The following is an 18,421-nucleotide window of genomic DNA, read 5'->3' as shown; positions in this document are numbered from 1 at the left end:
AGATTCACTATAGTAGCTCCGTAGTCCCAGCAATGCCAAGTTCAAACAGTGGCCACTGTCAGGCCGACAGCAAGGACCCGAAGAGGGAGCTATTGAAACCAGACTTCAGGTATGTCTGGGGTATTGGTACGGATTGGCTGGCAAGTCCCAGGGAGGGGCATGAGGGGGTGGGGGGGGGGGGGGGGGGGGGGGGGGGGTGGTGGTCAGGGAAGGATTAGGGCTGGGTTTGTAAGGCCAAGGAGGAGGGTTGCGGGGGGGATGGAGGTAAGATCTTTGGGGGAATGCCTCCAATGGGCACAGGATCCCCCTTAAAAATGTATCCCCTTCTTGATCACTGTCAATTTGCCTCGTAAAACCTGCTCGGTTACACACTTAGCCTGGGTCTATCCCTACCCTGGATAGATTGATGATGGGAAGGATGAGAGATTTTAGTGACCATTAATTGGTCACTTATAGGCCTCTATAGGCCCAAGGGCAAGCAGGAAGCCTGTGCGTCCACTGCTCCTCATAAAATTGAAGATAATTTAATAACAATCTTTATTAGTGTCACAAGTAGGCTTACATTAATACTGCAATGAATTTACTGTGAAAAGCCCTGGTTGCCACACTCCGGCGTCCAATGCACCGAACAGCCCGTCTTTGGGGACCTGTGAGAGGAAACAAGAGTACCCGGAGGAAACTCACGCACGCATGGGGAGAACGTGCAGACTCAGCACAGTGACCCAAGCGGGAATTGAACCAGGGGCCTGGGCGCTGTGAAACAACAGTGCTAACTACTGTGCTACCATGCTGGCAATTAAGTTGGGGTGCAACCAAGAAGGTGGTGGGCACGCCACGCACTGCATTTTATGAACCCCCACCTTCAAATAGACCGTTGAAGCATCGCAAAATCCAACCCAATGTGTTTAAGCCTTTGGAAACATAACAATAACATGATCATTTTAACAGAATATATGTGGAAATGAAGAAAAGGAACAAGTGAAAAAATAATGAGGTCTTCGTTCCATCTGTAGTTTAGCTGTTTTCTTCAATCACCCACATTAATGCATTAATGCATGGATCACTCATTATTTATTTTAATGAAACCTCATCCTTTTAAAATGACTGCCTTGGTCACACAGAAAAACATTGTGAAAAAATTCAACATAGTTGCAAAATTCTATCCTTTGGTTCTCTGCTGACTTTCAACTTCTTCTTGCTGTGTGGTTAGGCTTTGGGATGCAATAGTAAATCAAGTCTATGGACTAAAAATTGTTTTACTCCCATTTTATGCATGGAGGTTTTGCAATCAGTCTGCATCTGATATCATTGAGGCAGGTAGCATATGACAACTTCATAATGCTTCCCCATTTATTGTTTGCATATTTGTACCTGTTAGTTGTCTGAGCACTGGTGGATGGTTCCAGCAGCATGCATGGTTAGTATGTGTTTCTGCTAGGCTGCACTTCATAAAGGCAGCCTTGCCGTCTTAAAGGCAAGCTGCATAAATTATAAGGACGCTGCTGCTGAATGCCTGTAGTGCAGCTGGTTAGAAGGAAAGAAAACACCAAACTGAGCAACAACTGAGAGAAAGGGCTCCCAGATTATCTGGTTAGGCAATGAAGGCCTTAGTTCAGGAGGTCAACATGGGAAGCAAGGGCATGGTTACTCGGAGGATCAGGAGGCCTAAGGACTATAGTCAAAAGGAAAAGGGAACAAGTGACCAGGGAGGTCAGTTTCCAGGGTCTTGAACTCAAGTTCAGCTATGAGTAGTTAGTACAGGGTGTTCACTGTGCGGTTTAAGTTTGCAGGGAATGTGTCAAATCAACCAAAGAGTTTGACGTTATGACCGGCCCACTACAAAAGTGTGCGTTTGCCCAAGTTGGTGCCCTTTCCAGCTTGGGGTGCTGTGAGCTCATGTGCCAGAGGTGGACAGAAGCATTGCAGCTGCCATTTTGAGGACCTCTTCAGCACTGCGAAGCTGAACTTTGCTGGCCACTACTTGCTATGTGGTAACCTTCATTGTTTAATGCACGTCATGTGGAAGGAGCTAAACGGGCAACATACCAGAGGCTATTACACCCCTTCAATACTGCAATGCTAATGTAAACTGCTCAACATCAACTCATCTGCAAACATCATTGAGAAATATATTGGTGAATATCAACAGCCTAGGACAGGCTGGAGGATGTTAAATTTTAAAATAAGAAACCCAACTCCAGCTTTCTGTGAAGATGCCTACCTCTAATCTATTTGTGACAGTTTTGGAGTTGCCTGAGAAATCCATTCTGGTGGGTGTTTCTCGTTGTGTTCTCTCCTTAATTGGCTCTGTTTATGGCGGTTAATATGGTCTCCTTCATTAAATCCGCAAATCTGCTTCCACCTGTTTCCTTCTCCACATGTGCAGGGAACTAGGAGATGGCTGTCTCCATAATGCAGATGGCTAGGTCAGGAATGCAGGGATTGGACTTGTTACCCTGCGGCAGGGGCAATTGGGGGCACCGGGAGTGCTGGCAGGAATCCTAGAATCAGATCTCGCCTGCCATTTTAATCTCATCAAAACTCCAACCCATTTGTGTCTATTGCTGCTGGAGTGCATGCATAAACTTGGTCCTGGATTTGCTGAAAACTTGCAGCAATTCCAGGAAAAATTAACATGATTGACTTCTATAATCGCATGAAGCTCACTTTAATGTTTTGGATTTTTTTTGTACTCTTCCACAGACTCCCGCCAATATATCGAAGATCCAATTATTATAGCTCCCCCCACCAACAAAATCAACGGCGAGACCAAGATTGTTGAATTAACACCCGAGACTATTACAGAGGCCACTGGAGGGCTCAGCTTCAGTAAAGTATAGAAATGTTCAGCAGGTTGCCCTAAGGGTATCATTTTTTCTGACTTCCTCACAGAAATCTTCAACCTCAATTAAAAATTAAAATAGATTTTTGACAGCCAGGTGCATACTGATTTTCTCTTGAGTAATATTAGGTTTTATTAATAATTATTGAACTTGTCCGCTAAACATTTTTTGAAAGGAGTAATGAGATTCCGCCTGGTATCACATGCGTTTCAGGAGGCAGAATAGAACAGAAGGAATAGGAGCAGGTGTGGGCCAAACAGCCTCTCGAGCCTGCTGTGCCATTCAATAAGATCCTGAATGATCTGTTTGTGGCCTCAACTCCACCTTCTTGTCTGTTCCCCATATTCTAAAACCCCTAAGTTCAAAAAGCTGTCTTCTTGAATACATTTAATGACTCGGGGCTGGATTCTTCGGCCGCACCCACCGCAAGATTGCCACACGCGGGCCACGGACCATGTGAAGGTCAGAACGCAGCCAGAGAATCTCACCCTCGGCCTTTACAGCTCTCTGAGGTAGAGAATTTTAGAGAACAATGGCCTCTGAGAGAAGAAATTCTTCCTCATCTCCAGCTTGAATGGCTGACCCCCTATTCTGAAACCATACCCCCTAGCTCTAGATTACTCCACAAGATGAAATATCCTCTCAGCATCCAACCTGTCAAACCCCCTCAGAATCTTATGTGTTTCAATAAGATCATCTTTTATTATTTGAAATTCCACTGAATTTAAGCCAAACTTGCTCAACTTTTTCTCATTAGACAACCCTTTCACCCGAGAAACCAGCCGAGTGAAACTAACTCCAAAACAAATATCACTGTATATTCTTCCTCTGGAAACCAAAACTGTACAGAATATTCTCGGTGCAGTCTCCTCAAAACCATGTACAGATGTAACAAAACTTCCCTACTGTTATATTCCATTCTCCTTGCACTTAGAGAGAAGAAGGTTAAGAGGTGACTTAATTGAGGCATGCAAGATGATCAGAGTATTAGATAGGGTGGACAGTGAGAGCCTTTTTCCTCGGATGGTGATGTCCAGCACGAGGGGACATAGCTTTAAATTGAGGGGAGATAGATATAGGACAGATGTCAGATGTAGGTTCTTTACTCAGAGAGTAGTAAGTGCGTGGAATGCCCTGCCTGCAACAGTAGTGGACTCGCCAACAGTAAACGCATTCAAATGGTCATTGGATAGGCATATGGACGATAAGGGAATAGTGTAGACGGACTTTTAGAGTGGTTTCACAGGACGGCGCAACATCGAGGGCCGAAGGGCCTGTACTGCGCTGTAATGTTCTATGTTCTATGTTCTACGAAGGCCAAGGTTACATTTGCCTTCCTATATTTGCACCTACATGCCAACGTTCTGTGTTTCATATCCAAGACAATACAGAACCTTTTGTACCGCAGTATTCTACACTCTCTCTCTTCCCATTAAAATACTATTTTGCTTCTTCTATTCTTCCTACAAAATGGACAAGTTTCCATTTTCCCACATTGCCAAATTTTTGCCCACTCATTTAACCTATCCACGTCCCTTTGTATACTCTTTGGAAGATTTTTTATGATGTTGGGGCAGCAGGAGTGGAGGTGAGGGAGCTGGGAAAATAATCGGAAACTATATTGGGATGGCTCCTCAATGTAAACCAGCCATTTGGGAGCATTTGGCCATGGGCCAGGCTGGTTGCTTGCTGAGTGGGGGTAGGCAGACAGTTATCAGGCCTCAATTAGTGATGACTTAGGTGGCATGTTGGCGTTTTGCTGCTGGCAGAATGGTTTCCCAACATATGGAGAGCCTGCCAACCCCATAGAGGCCACCATTAGATCCACTAAGGGTCCCTCCATTGCCCCAAGTGGGGGCTTTGGGAAGGAAAGGCAGTCCCTGTGGCCCCAATTAGCCAAATAGCTCTCATCAGTTCAATGATTTCTACTTGACTGCAGTCTGGAGGTACCTCAACAGCGTAATAAGAACTAGGAGCAGGAGTAGGACATATGGCCCCTCGAGCCTGCTCCGCCATTCAGTGAGATCGTGGCTGATCTTTTGCGGACTCAGCTCCACCTTCCGGCCTGAACACTATAACCCTTGATCCCTTTATTCGTCAAAAAACTATCTATCTTTATCTTAAAAACATTTAATGAAGGAGCCTCAACTGCTTCACTGGGCAAGGAATTCCATAGATTCACCTAAACTCAGTCCTAAATCTACTTCCCCTTATTTTGAGGCTATGCCCCCTAGTTCTGCTTTCACCTGCCAGTGGAAACAACCTGCCCGCATCTATCCTATCTCTTCCCTTCATAATTTTATATGTTTCTATAAGATCCCCCCTCATTCTTCTAAATTCCAATGAGTACAGTCCCAGTCTACTGAACCTCTCCTCATAATCCAACCCCTTCAGCTCTGGGATTAACCTAGTGAATGTCCTCTGCATACCCTCCTGCGCCAGTACATCCTTTCTCAGGTAAGGAGACCAAAACTGAACACAATACTCCAGGTGTGGCCTCACTAACACCTTATACAATTGCAGAATAACCTCCCTAGTCTTAAACTCCATCCCTCTATCAATGAAGGATAAAATTCCATTCGTTTTCTTAATCACTTGTTGCACCTGTAAACCAACATTTTGCGACTCATGCACAAGCACACCCAGGTCTCTCTGCACAGCAGCATGTTTTAATATCTGGAGAATATCTAGTAATCTATGTAATATCTGGAGAAGTGTAGAATCATTGACAGCAACATTTATAACTGCATATGTGCTGACTCCAGATGTTGCTGCCAGTTTGAAACTGTGATGTGCAGATGCCGGCTTTGGACTGGGGTGAGCACAGTAAGAAGTCTTATAACACCAGGTTAAAGTCCAACAGGTTTATTTCGAATCACTAGCTTTAGGAGCACAGCTTCTTCCTCAGGTGAATGAAAAGATGGGTTCCACTTCCAGTCGGGAAACACTTCAGCAGTCAAGGGCATTCAGCCTCTGATCTTCGGGTAAGCGTTCTCCAAGGCGGCCTTCAGGACGCCCGACAATGCAGAATCACCGAGCAGAAACCTATAGCCAAGTTCCGCACACATGAGTACGGCCTCAACCGGGATCTTGGATTCATGTCGCATTACATTCATCCCCCCTAAATCTGGCCTAGGCTTGTGAAATCCTCCCAACTGTCCTGGCTTGAGACAATTCACACCTCTTTAACCTGTGATTATCCCTCTCTTCAGTTGCTGTGTCAGGACCTGTAGACTTAATTACCTGCAAAGACTCGCATTCAAAGTATCATCTTGCATCTTTGACTTTGTCTATATATAATTTTCTGGAACCCACCTCTTCATTCACCTGAGGAAGGAGCGGTGCTCCGAAAGCTAGTGATTCGAAACAAACCTGATGTACTTTAACCTGGTGTGGTAAAACTTCTTAGTTTGAAAGTAGTAATGACAGCATACACTATACACTGATAGTTTTGCGTCATTACTCCTGCAGAATCCATACCACAACCATGAAATGAAAAATGAAAATCGCTTATTGTCACGAGTAGGCTTAAATGAAGTTACTGTGAAAAGCCCCTAGTCACCACATTCCGGCGCCTGTCCAGGGAGGCTGGTACGGGAATTGAACCGTGCTGCTGGCCTGCTTGGTCTGCTTTAAAAGCCAGCTATTTAGCCGAGTGAGCTAAACCAGCCCATAGCTGACTGTGACTCTTTTCTCCAATTAAAGCACAAATGTTCAATATACTTGTTGTGTTGTTTGCTGATCAGTAACCTACATAGATAATGCCCAGTGAATCATGACTACAACTACAGCTATATTAGTTTGAGAAGATGCAGTTGTTTGCAGTTGCAATATGCACAGTACCTTTAATAAGTTCTATAATCCAAGCACACATACTGTATATGGTAGGAATTGGAAAAACTTTGTTCCAGTACATTGCAATAACAAAAATAATGTTCAAGATGCCGGATTAGCATTGCAGACATGGAAACTAAATCATCCAGCTGAACATTTTTTAATCTTCTTTTAATGTGCTTGAATGTTTAATTTACACGAGGTATATGCAGTGAAGAGATAAATTAAATCAGAAATCTTGAGTAGGCGCATAGTTACCATTTCACCATTTCAAATAGCTCCTTTCAAATGCCATATTATCATAATAATATTTATTGTCACAAGTAGGCTTACATTAACACTGCAATGAAGTTACTGTGAAAAGCCCCTAGTCGCCACACTCCGGCGCCTGTTCGGGTACACAGAGGGAGAATTCAGAATGTCCAATTCACCTAACAGCACATCTTTCAGGACTTCTGGTATGAAATCAGAGCACCCGGAGGAAACCCACACATACACGGGGAGAACTTGCAGACTCCACAGAGACAGTGACCCAAGCCGGGAATCGAACCTGGGACCCTGGAGCTGTGAAGCAACAATGCTAACCATTGTGCTACCGTGCCATCCGTAGGGCTAAAAAGGAGCAAAATAAGCAGCTGGGAAATCAAACTTGCCACAGCTATGAGACGACACTAGATCCGTATTCATATTCATTTACATCTTCCACTGAGAGTTCTCCTTGTCATTTTACAATTAAGTTAAATTGGGGTTTCAATGATCAATGATATCGATTTTCTATTCACATGCTCTTGTAAATGTTCTGACCCAATCCTTATCTGCCTGTCAGTCAATTGAATTTCCACCCATGCCCTTTCTTTTTTTTTATAAATGTTTTTATTCAGTTTTCATATTTTATATTGAACAAATTACAAATTGTTAGGAGAAAAAAAAACAAACACGCAAAAATTAACATACATATTTACAGGTAAGCATCTTCGTAGTAGTAACTGCCCCCCCCCCCCCCCCCCCCCCCCCCTCAACATGTTTATTTAGTTTGGTTTTGGGCCTTAGCTAGCCATCGAACCCCCGTACCGAACCTGTAGCCCCCCCCTCCCGCTACCTTCCCCCGACTATTCTTCCTCTTGTACATTGGCCACAAATAGGTCCCGGAACAGTTGCATGAATGGCTCCCACGTTCTGTGGAAGCCGTCGTCCGACCCTCGGATGGCAAATTTGATTTTCTCCATTTGGAGAGATTCCGAGAGGTCGGACAGCCAGTCCGCAGCTCTGGGCGGTGCTGCTGACCGCCAGCCAAACAGGATTCTACGGCGGGCGATCAGGGAGGCAAAGGCAAGGGCGTCCGCCCTCCTCCCCAGGAATAGATCTGGCTGTTCTGAAACCCCGAAGACCGCCACTATCGGGCATGGCTCCACCCTCACTCCCACCACTTTGGACATAACCTCGAAGAAGGCTGTCCAGTACTCCACGAGTCTGGGGCAAGACCAGAACATGTGGGCGTGGTTGGCCGGGCCTCTTTGGCACCGTTCACATCTGTCTTCCACCTCCGGGAAGAACCTACTCATACGGGTTCTTGTTAAGTGGGCTCTATGTACCACTTTTAGTTGCGTCAGGCTGAGCCTTGCGCACGTGGAGGTGGAGTTGACCCTATGCAGTGCTTCGCTCCAGAGTCCCCACCCTATCTCCATCCCCAGGTCGTCCTCCCATTTCCTTCTTGTTGCGTCCAGTACGGTGTCGTCCCTATCTACCAGTCGGTCATACATGTCACTACAGTTCCCTTTCTCTAGGATACTTGCGTCCAGTAGGTCTTCCAGTAGTGTCTGTCGTGGCGGTTGTGGGTACGTCCTTGTCTCCTTTTGTAGGAAGTTTTTGAGCTGCAGGTACCGTAGCTCGTTCCCCCCAGCTAGCTGAAATTTCTCTGTCAGTTCGTCCAGTGTTGCGATCCTGTCGTCCGTGTATAGGTCCCTGACTGTCAGTGTCCCCCCGTCCTGCCTCCACCTTTTGAAGGTGGCGTCAGTCAGTGCTGGTGTGAACCTATGGTTGTTGCAGATGGGAGCCCTGTTCGACATTTTGGTCAGGCCAAGTTGCTGCCGCAGTTGGTTCCAGGATTGGAGGGTGGCTGTCACCACTGGGCTGCTGGAGTGTTTTTTGGGTGTGGATGGGAGTGCTGCCGTGGCGAGGGCCCGGAGGGAGGTTCCCATGCAGGAGGCCTCCTCCGCACGCACCCACTCAGCTTCTGGCTCCTGGATCCATCCCCTTACTCGCTCGGCTGTTGCTGCCCAGTGGTAGAATTGTAGATTCGGGAGGGCTAGCCCTCCCCTGGTTTTTGTTTTTTGTAAGACCTTCTTTGGGATCCTAGCATTTTTACCCCCCCATACGAACGCCATGATGAGTTTGTCCAGCGCTTTGAAAAAGGCCTTGGGGATGTAGATCGGAATGGATCTAAACAGGAAGAGGAACCTGGGCAGTACGTTCATTTTGATCGTCTGAACTCTCCCCGCGAGGGAGAGCGGGAGTGTGTTCCATCTTTGCAGGTCCTTTTAACTTCCTCCGTCAGGCTGGTGAGGTTCCATTTGTGGATCCCTTTCCAGTCATGGGCTATTTGGATCCCCAGGTAGCGGAATTTATGTCGGGCTTGATTGAACGGCAGCCCCTTTAGTGCTGCCCCCCCCCCCCCCCCCCCCCCCCCCCCTTGCGGGTGTACTGGGAAGATCTCACTTTTGCTCATGTTGAGTTTGTAGCCCGAGAAGGCTCCAAACTCTTTCAGGAGCGCGATGATTCCGTCCATGCTGCTTTGTGGGTCCGAGATATAGAGGAGCAGATCATCCGCATAGAGTGAGACTCTGTGCTCTCTACCTCCCCTTCGGATCCCCCTCCAATTTTTTGCTGCCCTGAGCGCGATTGCTAGCGGTTCAATTGCTAGTGCGAACAGCAGCGGGGACAGTGGGCATCCTTGTCTGGTGCCCCTGTGCAGCTGGACCCATGCCCTTTCTATTTGCTTATTTAGTATCTCTTGAACAGATACAATGGGCGGGATTTTCCAATAATGGGGCTATGTCCCCACTCCAGCGTCAAAACGTTAGGAAAGTCCAGAGTGATTCTCCTACGTGAAGGGGACTAGCAGGGCCCCGGAGTACACCTGACAGCACTGGCTGCCGATACAGGGCCCTGCACATTCAGTCAGGAGTCCGCGCATGCGCATGACGGCGGCCTGCGACATGGCGGACTCACACCGCGGACCGGCCGTGAAAATATAGGCCCCCCCCGGGATCACGTGCACCCACGGATCGGTGGCCCCCGATCGCTAGCCTGGCCGTCCGTGAAGCCCCCTACCCCCCCTCCCAGTTGCTCTATCTGGACCTGCAAAGACTTAATTACCTGCAAAGACTCACAATCAAAGGATCTTCTTGCATCTGTGACTTTGTTGTCTTTATATATATATATGTTTCTGGAACCCACCTCTTCATTCACCTGAGGAAGGAGCTGTGCTCCGAAAGCTAGTGATTCAAAATAAACCTGTTGAACTTTAACCTGGTATTGTAAGACTTCTTAGTTTGAAAGTAGTAATGACAGCATACACCATATAGCCACATATGGTATGCTACACCCCCCCACCCCGGTGAAGGATCCCCCCGCCCCTCACCAGGGCGGCTTCAGCCCCCCGCTGAAGGATTCCCCCCCCCCCACCTCACGCCGGATTTCGGCATCAACGCTCATTCTCTGCCCCGCGCCAATTGCGATTTCGGCACGGAAGCTCGGAGAATCCCACCCAATTTGTTTTCCAAATATTCTTTTGATTATTGAGCCAATATGCCATTTTGTATAACTTGTGACTAGGTTCACATGTAGGTAGAGTAGATAGCAGATTTTATACAATCTCAGATGTGTCGATAACTCTCCAGTGGAGTTCTGTTGGAGGGTCATTTAGATCCAAAACGTGTTAACTCTGTTTCTCTCCACAGATGCTGCCAGACCTGCTGCGTTTATGCAGCATTTTCTTTAGTTATTCCTATGACCCATGCTGCTGAGTTGAGAAAGCATCACTTCATACAAATGTCAGTCGTATCCTTTTCCTTCATGTAGCTATATTGAAAATTGAAAGCCATGATGTGGAGATGCCGGCGTTGGACTGGGGTGGGCATAGTAACCTGGTGTTGTCAGACTTCTTACTGAAAATCTCACCAGTTAAATGTCCTAAAATTATTTTAGAATGATTGAAATGCCAATAATATTTAAGTAAATGAAATCACTGTGGAAAAAAACACAATGCACATATTTTTTCTGCATAGTTTCATGTGTTACTCCCCACCACTTTACCACTGTTGAATAGTAAAATTATTCATTCAAAGAGCAGAACAGGATATTCAAATAATTAATGAATAATGTAATCTTATAGCTGAATTGGATTCAAAAAAACATTTCTTGAAATATCGTGCAGACTTTGGCTACCGACAGGAAATGTGCAGAAAGGCATCTTGGTTAATGGGCTTTTCATGCACCTGTTTTTTTTTTAACATATTTATTCCAAACATGTGTAAAAACACCAAAATCTAAAATACTAACTCCATACATTCATAGTCCACAGGTTGTAATTTTTTTCCCTTTTATCCCCTCCCCTCCCCTCCCAATCTCCATCCCCCTGCCCCCTTCCCCCCACGACGAACAATTCCTCAAACAGGGTCCTCTGCTGACCCCCTCAACTCGAACTTAATCTTCTCCATCCTGAAAAAGTTGTACAAGTCCCCCAGCCAGGCCACCACACCCGGTGGTGTGTCCGACCTCCAATTTAGAAGGATCCTTCACCGGGCAATTAGAGAGGTGAAGGCCACAACATCAGCCCCCTTCCCATCCAGAAGCTCCGACACTTCCGATACCCCAAAAATCACTACCATGGGGTCTGGCCTGACCTCCACCCCACTCTCTTAGTTAGTGTCCTGAACACCACCTCACAGTATCTCTCTCGCTTCTTGCAACCCCAGAATTGCTAGCACCCCCCCCCCCCCCCCCCCCCCCCCCCCCACACACACACTTCTCGCACTCATTGGCCACTCCCTGGGAGAACCCACTCACCCTCGTCCGAGTCATATGCACCCTATGCACCGCCTCAAACTGAATCAAACATCCTCACGCAGGAGGAGGTTGAGTTCACCCTCCGCAACGCCTCGAACCACAGTCCCCAGCCTATTTCGCCCCAAATTCTCCTCCCATTTGTTTTTGATCTTCATCATTTAGCCCCCACCCTACTCGCCGAACCACCCGTATATATCTCCAATCTTACCCTCCTCGATCTCATCCGGGAGCACCAGTTGCTCCAAGGCAGTGTACTCCGGCAATCTGGGAAACACCCTCCACTCTTTCCGCGCAAAGCCCCGGACCTACATATATCTAATCTCACTACCTCTCAGCAACTCAAACCTCTCCTGCAGCTCAACCAAACCTGCAAACTTTTCTGACGAGTACAAGTTCCGAAACCTTTCCAGCCCCGCCTCCCTCTATTTCCCTAACATCCCATCCATTCCCCCCCGTCTTGAACCTGTGGTTCCCACACAACAGCGTAAACACCGGCATCCCCTTCAACTTAAAATGTCTCCTCGGCTGATTCCACACCCTGACCGTCGACGATACCACCAGACTGACTGCATACTTTCCCGTAGCTAATGGCAGCGACACCGTCACTATGGCCCTCAGACTGGATCCCCTCGAGGACTCCTCTTCCACCCTGACCCATTCTGCCCTCTTCCCTCCTACCCTCCACACCCACCACCATCGTTTTACCTTCTCCACATTCACGCCCATTAGTACAGCAGATTCAGGATGGCCAACCCCCCTTCCTGTCTCTGTCTCCACAACAGAGCCCTCTTTACTCTCTGCACATTCCCTGCCTATATGAACTCCAAGATCAATGTCTCCATCCCCTGGAAGAAGGCTTGGGGAGAAAGATCGGGAAGGTCTGAAAAACAAACAGGAACCTTGGCAGCTCATTCATCTTTACCACCTGCACGCTTCCTGCTAGTGTCAAGTGCAAAGTATCCCACCTCTTAAAGTCCCCCTTAACCTCCTCCACTAATGTTGTGAAATTCCATCTGTGCATCGTAGCCCATTCCTTCATCACCTGAATCTCCAAATGCTTAAACCTCTCTCTAGCTACTTAAAACAGCAATGCACAAAAATTGGCCCACCGTCCCACCACATTCACCGCAAACACCTTGACCTTCTCGACATTCAAGTTATCCCCAGAGAAGGCCCCAAATCTCACCAACAGCCCCATGATCTTGCCCATTCACTCCAGCAGGCCTGACACAAGCAGCAACAGGTTGTCTATGTACAACGGCACCCGATGCTCCCTGCTCCCCTCACGATCCCTACCACTCCGCAGACACCCAAAGGGACTTTGGCAATGGCTCAATCACCAGCGTGAACAGCAGCGATGAAAGTGGACACCCCTGCCTCGTTCCCCTGTGCAGTCTAAAACTTGGTGAACTCATGTCATTCGTGTGCACCCTTGCCACCGGGGACACACACAGCAGATGCACCCACGCCCCAAACTTGACCCAAACCCAAACCTTGCCAGAATTTCAAATAAGTACCTCCATTCCAGCCAATCAAAGGTCTTCTTTGCATCCATAGAAACAATAATGCCAGTGCCCACACCCCTGCTGGAGTAATAACCATTTAGCAGCCTCCTGATAGTGCTAGGGAGCTGTCGGTTATTTACAAAACCTGCTTGATCCTCAGAAACCACCCCTGACACACGTTCCTCCATTCTCATCGCCAACACCTTAGCCAGTACTTTCATGTCCGTATTCAACAATGAAATGGGCCCATACAACCCACACTCCAGCAGATCATTTCCCCTTCTTCGGAATCAGTGTAATCGACGCCTGTGCTAGCGTCAATTCTCCATCGCCTCACTGAACATCCCCAACAAATGAGGTGCCAACTCTGCGACAAACTCCTTATAAAACTCTGCCATCCGGCCCCGGGGCCTTCCCCAATTACATTCACCTGATACTATCGATCACCTCCCTCCACTACAGCGGCTCCTCTAACGCCTGCCTCTTCTCTTCCTCCAACTTTGGGAACACCAACCCATTAAAAACTGGCCCATATCCCCTTCCTCTCCACCCGGCTCAACCCTATACAATTTCTTATAATACCCCCTGAACACCTTGTTTATCCTCCCTTGTTTATCCTGCCCAGATCCGACACCACCTCCGCCTGCTCTGTCCGTACCCCCAGAATTTCCCTAGACACTGCCTACCTTCGCAGCTGGTGGGCCAGCAGGTGTCTCACCTTCTCTCCGGACTTGCAACCCTCTCGCTTTCGTAACTGCCCCATCACCTTTCCCGTCATTAACCTATCAAACTGCCCCTGCAATCATTTCCTCACCGGCAACAATTCCTTAGTGGGAGCCCTCAAATATCTCCTGTCTACCTCGACTATCTCGTCTAGCAGCCATCCTTGCTCCTCCCTCCTCCTCCTGTCCCTGTGCACCTTGAATGAGATAATCTTCCCTCGAACCACCACCTTCAACCCCTCTCAGAAAATGGCCGTCGGCCCTTCCCTGTTTTGAGTAAGCTCTACGTAACCCCCAATCATCAGCCTCACCTTTTCGCAAAACCATTTATCTGCCAAGTGAATCCAGCTTCCATCACGGACTCTGTACCTGCCTCGAGCTGAACCTCACCTCTAGCCAATGCGACGCATGATTAGATATCACAAATTCCCATATACTCTGCCCCCACCAACCCCTTCAGCACAGCCTGACTAACCACAAAGGAATCAATTCCAGAGTATGCCTTGTACACGTGCGAGAAGGAGTACTCCCTCCTCCCCAGGTTCCTGAACTTCCACAGATCACCTTCCCATGACTTGGGCTCAACCTGTCCATCCTCAGCTCCATCACACAATTAAATCTTCACCCATAATCAGCTGGTGCGTATCGAAGTCCGGGATCGCTCCCACTAATCCCTTAATGAACCCTGCGTCATCCTAATTGGGTGCATATACGTTTACGAGCACCACCTGCATCTCCTCCAACACCCCACTCACTATCATACATCTTCCCCCTGGGTCCCGCACTTCCCTGACCCCCACAAACCCCATCCTTTTGTTCATAAAAATGGCCACCCCCGCAACTTTTAATCGAACCCCCGAGTGAAATATTTGTCCCATCCATCCCTTCCTCAACCTAACCTGATCCTTCACTCAGAGACCTGCTGAAAAATCACCTCCACTTTCAAACTCCGCAGGTGTGCAAAAACCCGGGACCTCTTAACCGGTCCATGTAGCCCCTGAACGTTCCACGTCATAACTCTTAACAGAGGCTTACGCCTCCATTCTTGCATGCCCCTGCTTAAAGACCCACCAGCAGTATTCAGTCAGATTATGATATCATTCAGTCTACAATGGTGCAGCCTTTCCAAACTCCCCATTCCAGCTAATGCCGAACTTCGGAGCTGAATATGAGGTTGAATAGATTGAAGGACCCATTCTCACCCTACCCAATACTATAAGCGCCATTTAAAGAGATTATGAACAACTTGCAGACTAGTTACTGGATCATTTTTATAGTGCAATTGTGCATGCTTTTGGAGATTTTCTAAACATGGCTGAAGTTTGATGAGTCCATGGGGATTGTTCTGACAAGTGCTGAAGTGTTTTTATTGGCGATTTGCGGTCATTTAAAATCTTGTGTTCAAAAATGTTGCTTCCAGACATAACCAAACTGAACTGGCTTCCTCTCAGAATTGAACATGACTGAGAGAATGAAAGAGGCATGCAGAGCATGACAAGCTACTTCAGAGTGTGGAAGAGGAAGGGGAGGAGGAGCGGAGGAGGAGCGGAGGAGGAAGGGGGGGGATGAATAATTCACAATAAACCATATACACTGAGTGCAAATCAACTGAAAGCAATTTCACTCTCTCAATTTGCAGTTTATGAGGGGAATGCATCGTGCATGGTTCATTACTTCAGTCCAGAATTCAGACACATAAAACACAGTAACCACACAATGAGCATTATAGAGCCTGCTATTAACAGCCTCGGGCATTGCTTCAGCTTTCGGATTGGAGGTGTCCCTTAGTACTCATTTAAGATCTGTGGTACTCTGCTGCATGTTGTACAATCTGATCATTATAAGGGAACGGTCATAACCTATTAGGCATGAAGCTGAAGAACTGGAGGAAGAGAAGGAAGGAGGAGTGGAGGAGAAGGAACAGGAAATGGAGGAACAGGGATAAGAAGGGCGACTACAAGAATGAAATGAAAATCGCTTATTGTCACGAGTAGGCTTCAATGAAGTTACTGTGAAAAGCCCCTAGTCGCCACATTCCGGCGCCTGTCCGGGGAGGCTGGTACGGGAATCGAACCGTGCTGCTGGCCTGCTTTAAAAGCCAGTGATTTAGCTGAGTGAGCTAAACCAGCCCCCAGATAACCAGATAAAGCCAGAGCCACAGATGTCTGCGCACCATCATATTTGCCTGTTTCCCACAACACAAAAATAACACGCCAAAAATTCACATTCCACTCAAATTCTTTGAATTCAATCATTATATAATTCATACAAAAGCACTCTAATCACACTTGTGCATAGGAAAATAGGACTTTTTAATAATAATAATCTTTATTATTGTCACAAGTTGGCTTACATTAACACTTCAATAAAGTTAATGTGAAAATCCCCTCGTCGCCACATTCCGGCGCCTGTTCGGGTACACAGCGGGAGAATTCAGACTGTCCCATTCACCTAACAAGCACTTCTTTCGGGACTTGTGGGAGGAAACCGGAGCGGACGGAGGAAACTCACGCAGAGAACGTGCACACCCCGCACAGACAGTGACCCAAGCAGGAATTGAAACTCGGCCCCTTATGCTGTGAGGCAGCAGTGCTAACCACTATGCCACCATGCTCCCTTCAACAACCCTGTTGGGGAACTGATTGATGAGCAGTCAAGGGGTCTGGAAGCTTCTCTGAATAGTGAAATCCAGAGTACAATGGTAGCAGTCTAACCTTACGTGTCAACAGTTTGTACTTCCATTACAGCACTCAGACAAGGTTTCATGAGAAGTTACTTGTAGTGCAATGGAAGCTGCTATCTTGAGCTCTTCTGTGGATTCAGAATATCTCTCCTTCCTTTTCACCTCTTGCATTGTTAGGAAACTTTGGTGTTTATTCTCTCACATGTTCAGCCGTATCACAGCTAGGATTCACTTGCTAACAAACACACCATACTTACTGCAGCCACAGTGAACATCTCTTTAAAGAGGTGCAGACTGCCTTTAAGTAGAGATAACCATCCACACTTGTTGATGTATGCAGCCAATAACTTACACCTGCTGTTCTGGGGCAATCATTTAAAGGAGCAGTCGGCACAAATTTAACTTTTTGATGTTTATCCAATTTAACCCTCGGCAAATACTGAAACCGAAAGGCTTACATTATGACAGGTTGTCCAGATTAAGCTTGTATTCCTTCCTTTGTGTGGAGTAGATTAAAAGGCAGTATAACTGAATGTTTAAGATTATTAGTTAATATGGTAGGCAAGGTCAATAATTTGCTGTGCTGCAAGAGTTTTACATAATATTAAGTAAAAGCCGAGACATTTGGGATGATTCGGAAAGCACACAAAAGTGTATTGAAAATGTGCAATTCTCTTGAACCCCCCCCCCCCAAAAAAAAATTGCTGAGGGTGGGTCAATTGGAAATTTCAAAAACTTTGTTGACAGCTTTTTGGTACACTCAAGGATTCTCAGTGTTACAGAACCAAATTGAGTTGATGAAGTTAACATACAAATCAGCCATTATCTAATTAAAGCTGCTGATTGACCTACTCTTGATCCTAAGTACCTGTATATGAGTGTTGGACTGAGCCCAATATGCTCTTTATATAGTTATTACAGCACAATATTGATGTAATGGCCTGGATATTAACAGGGGTGAGTTAAGTAGCTGGGAGCAGTAAAGTTTTGAATGGAAAACTTGGAGGTCTAGGGTTCCTCACATGCTCGTACCATATACCTTTTGTTCTCAGTAGGTTCCCCAACCAGATGTCAACTTGATTGGCAGGTTTAACTTTCAGTCAGGAATCGAGGAATCCAGAGAAGGCTCCAGGCTCAAGTGAATCTGATCCATGCTTCCAATCCAGGGTCTCTGACACCAAGAATTTGGCTGTGTCTGTCTGTCCAATTCCTGACCTTGGTGTCTTTGTGTGTAGGCGACTGGAGGTCAGATTAGGGAGAAGATTGGAGATCCGGCAGGAAATATTCCTGCTCCTTTTGTCCCACAAGAAATACTGACCTCCCTTCAGCTGTTGGGTTTCCTGAGGCCTGGCTACTGTAAAATCTTCAAACTAGGCCTTAGGCTGCCAGGCTTATTAAAATATTTAAATCACTAGCCTGCCTACCGAGAGCCAGCCTCTTGGCACATCTTTATTAAACATAGAAGTTGACGTGTTGCAGGCTGGTTGAGTCAGGATTTGGATTTTTAATTTTTTCCATCTGACCCAACCCAAACAAATCTATTTGTTGTGTTCTAGAATTCAGCCCAATCATTCAATTGGGAAACACTGGGGAATAGTTTTCTTTGACTTAACTCCCATTTTGGATATACAATCGGATTAATTCACTGTCTGCATTGAACTCAATGCGGATGTGTTTGTTTTCCATCTTGTCTGTAACTGAATTAAATCAGACTCTGGACAGGATTATCCCCCCCGTGGACTAAGTGAGGAGTGGGCAGGAAAAGCC

This window comes from Scyliorhinus canicula, chromosome 13, assembly GCF_902713615.1.
Source record: "Scyliorhinus canicula chromosome 13, sScyCan1.1, whole genome shotgun sequence".
Lineage (NCBI taxonomy): Eukaryota > Metazoa > Chordata > Chondrichthyes > Carcharhiniformes > Scyliorhinidae > Scyliorhinus > Scyliorhinus canicula.
The sequence above is the reverse complement of the archived record's forward strand: the minus strand, read 5'-3'. Positions refer to the sequence as shown.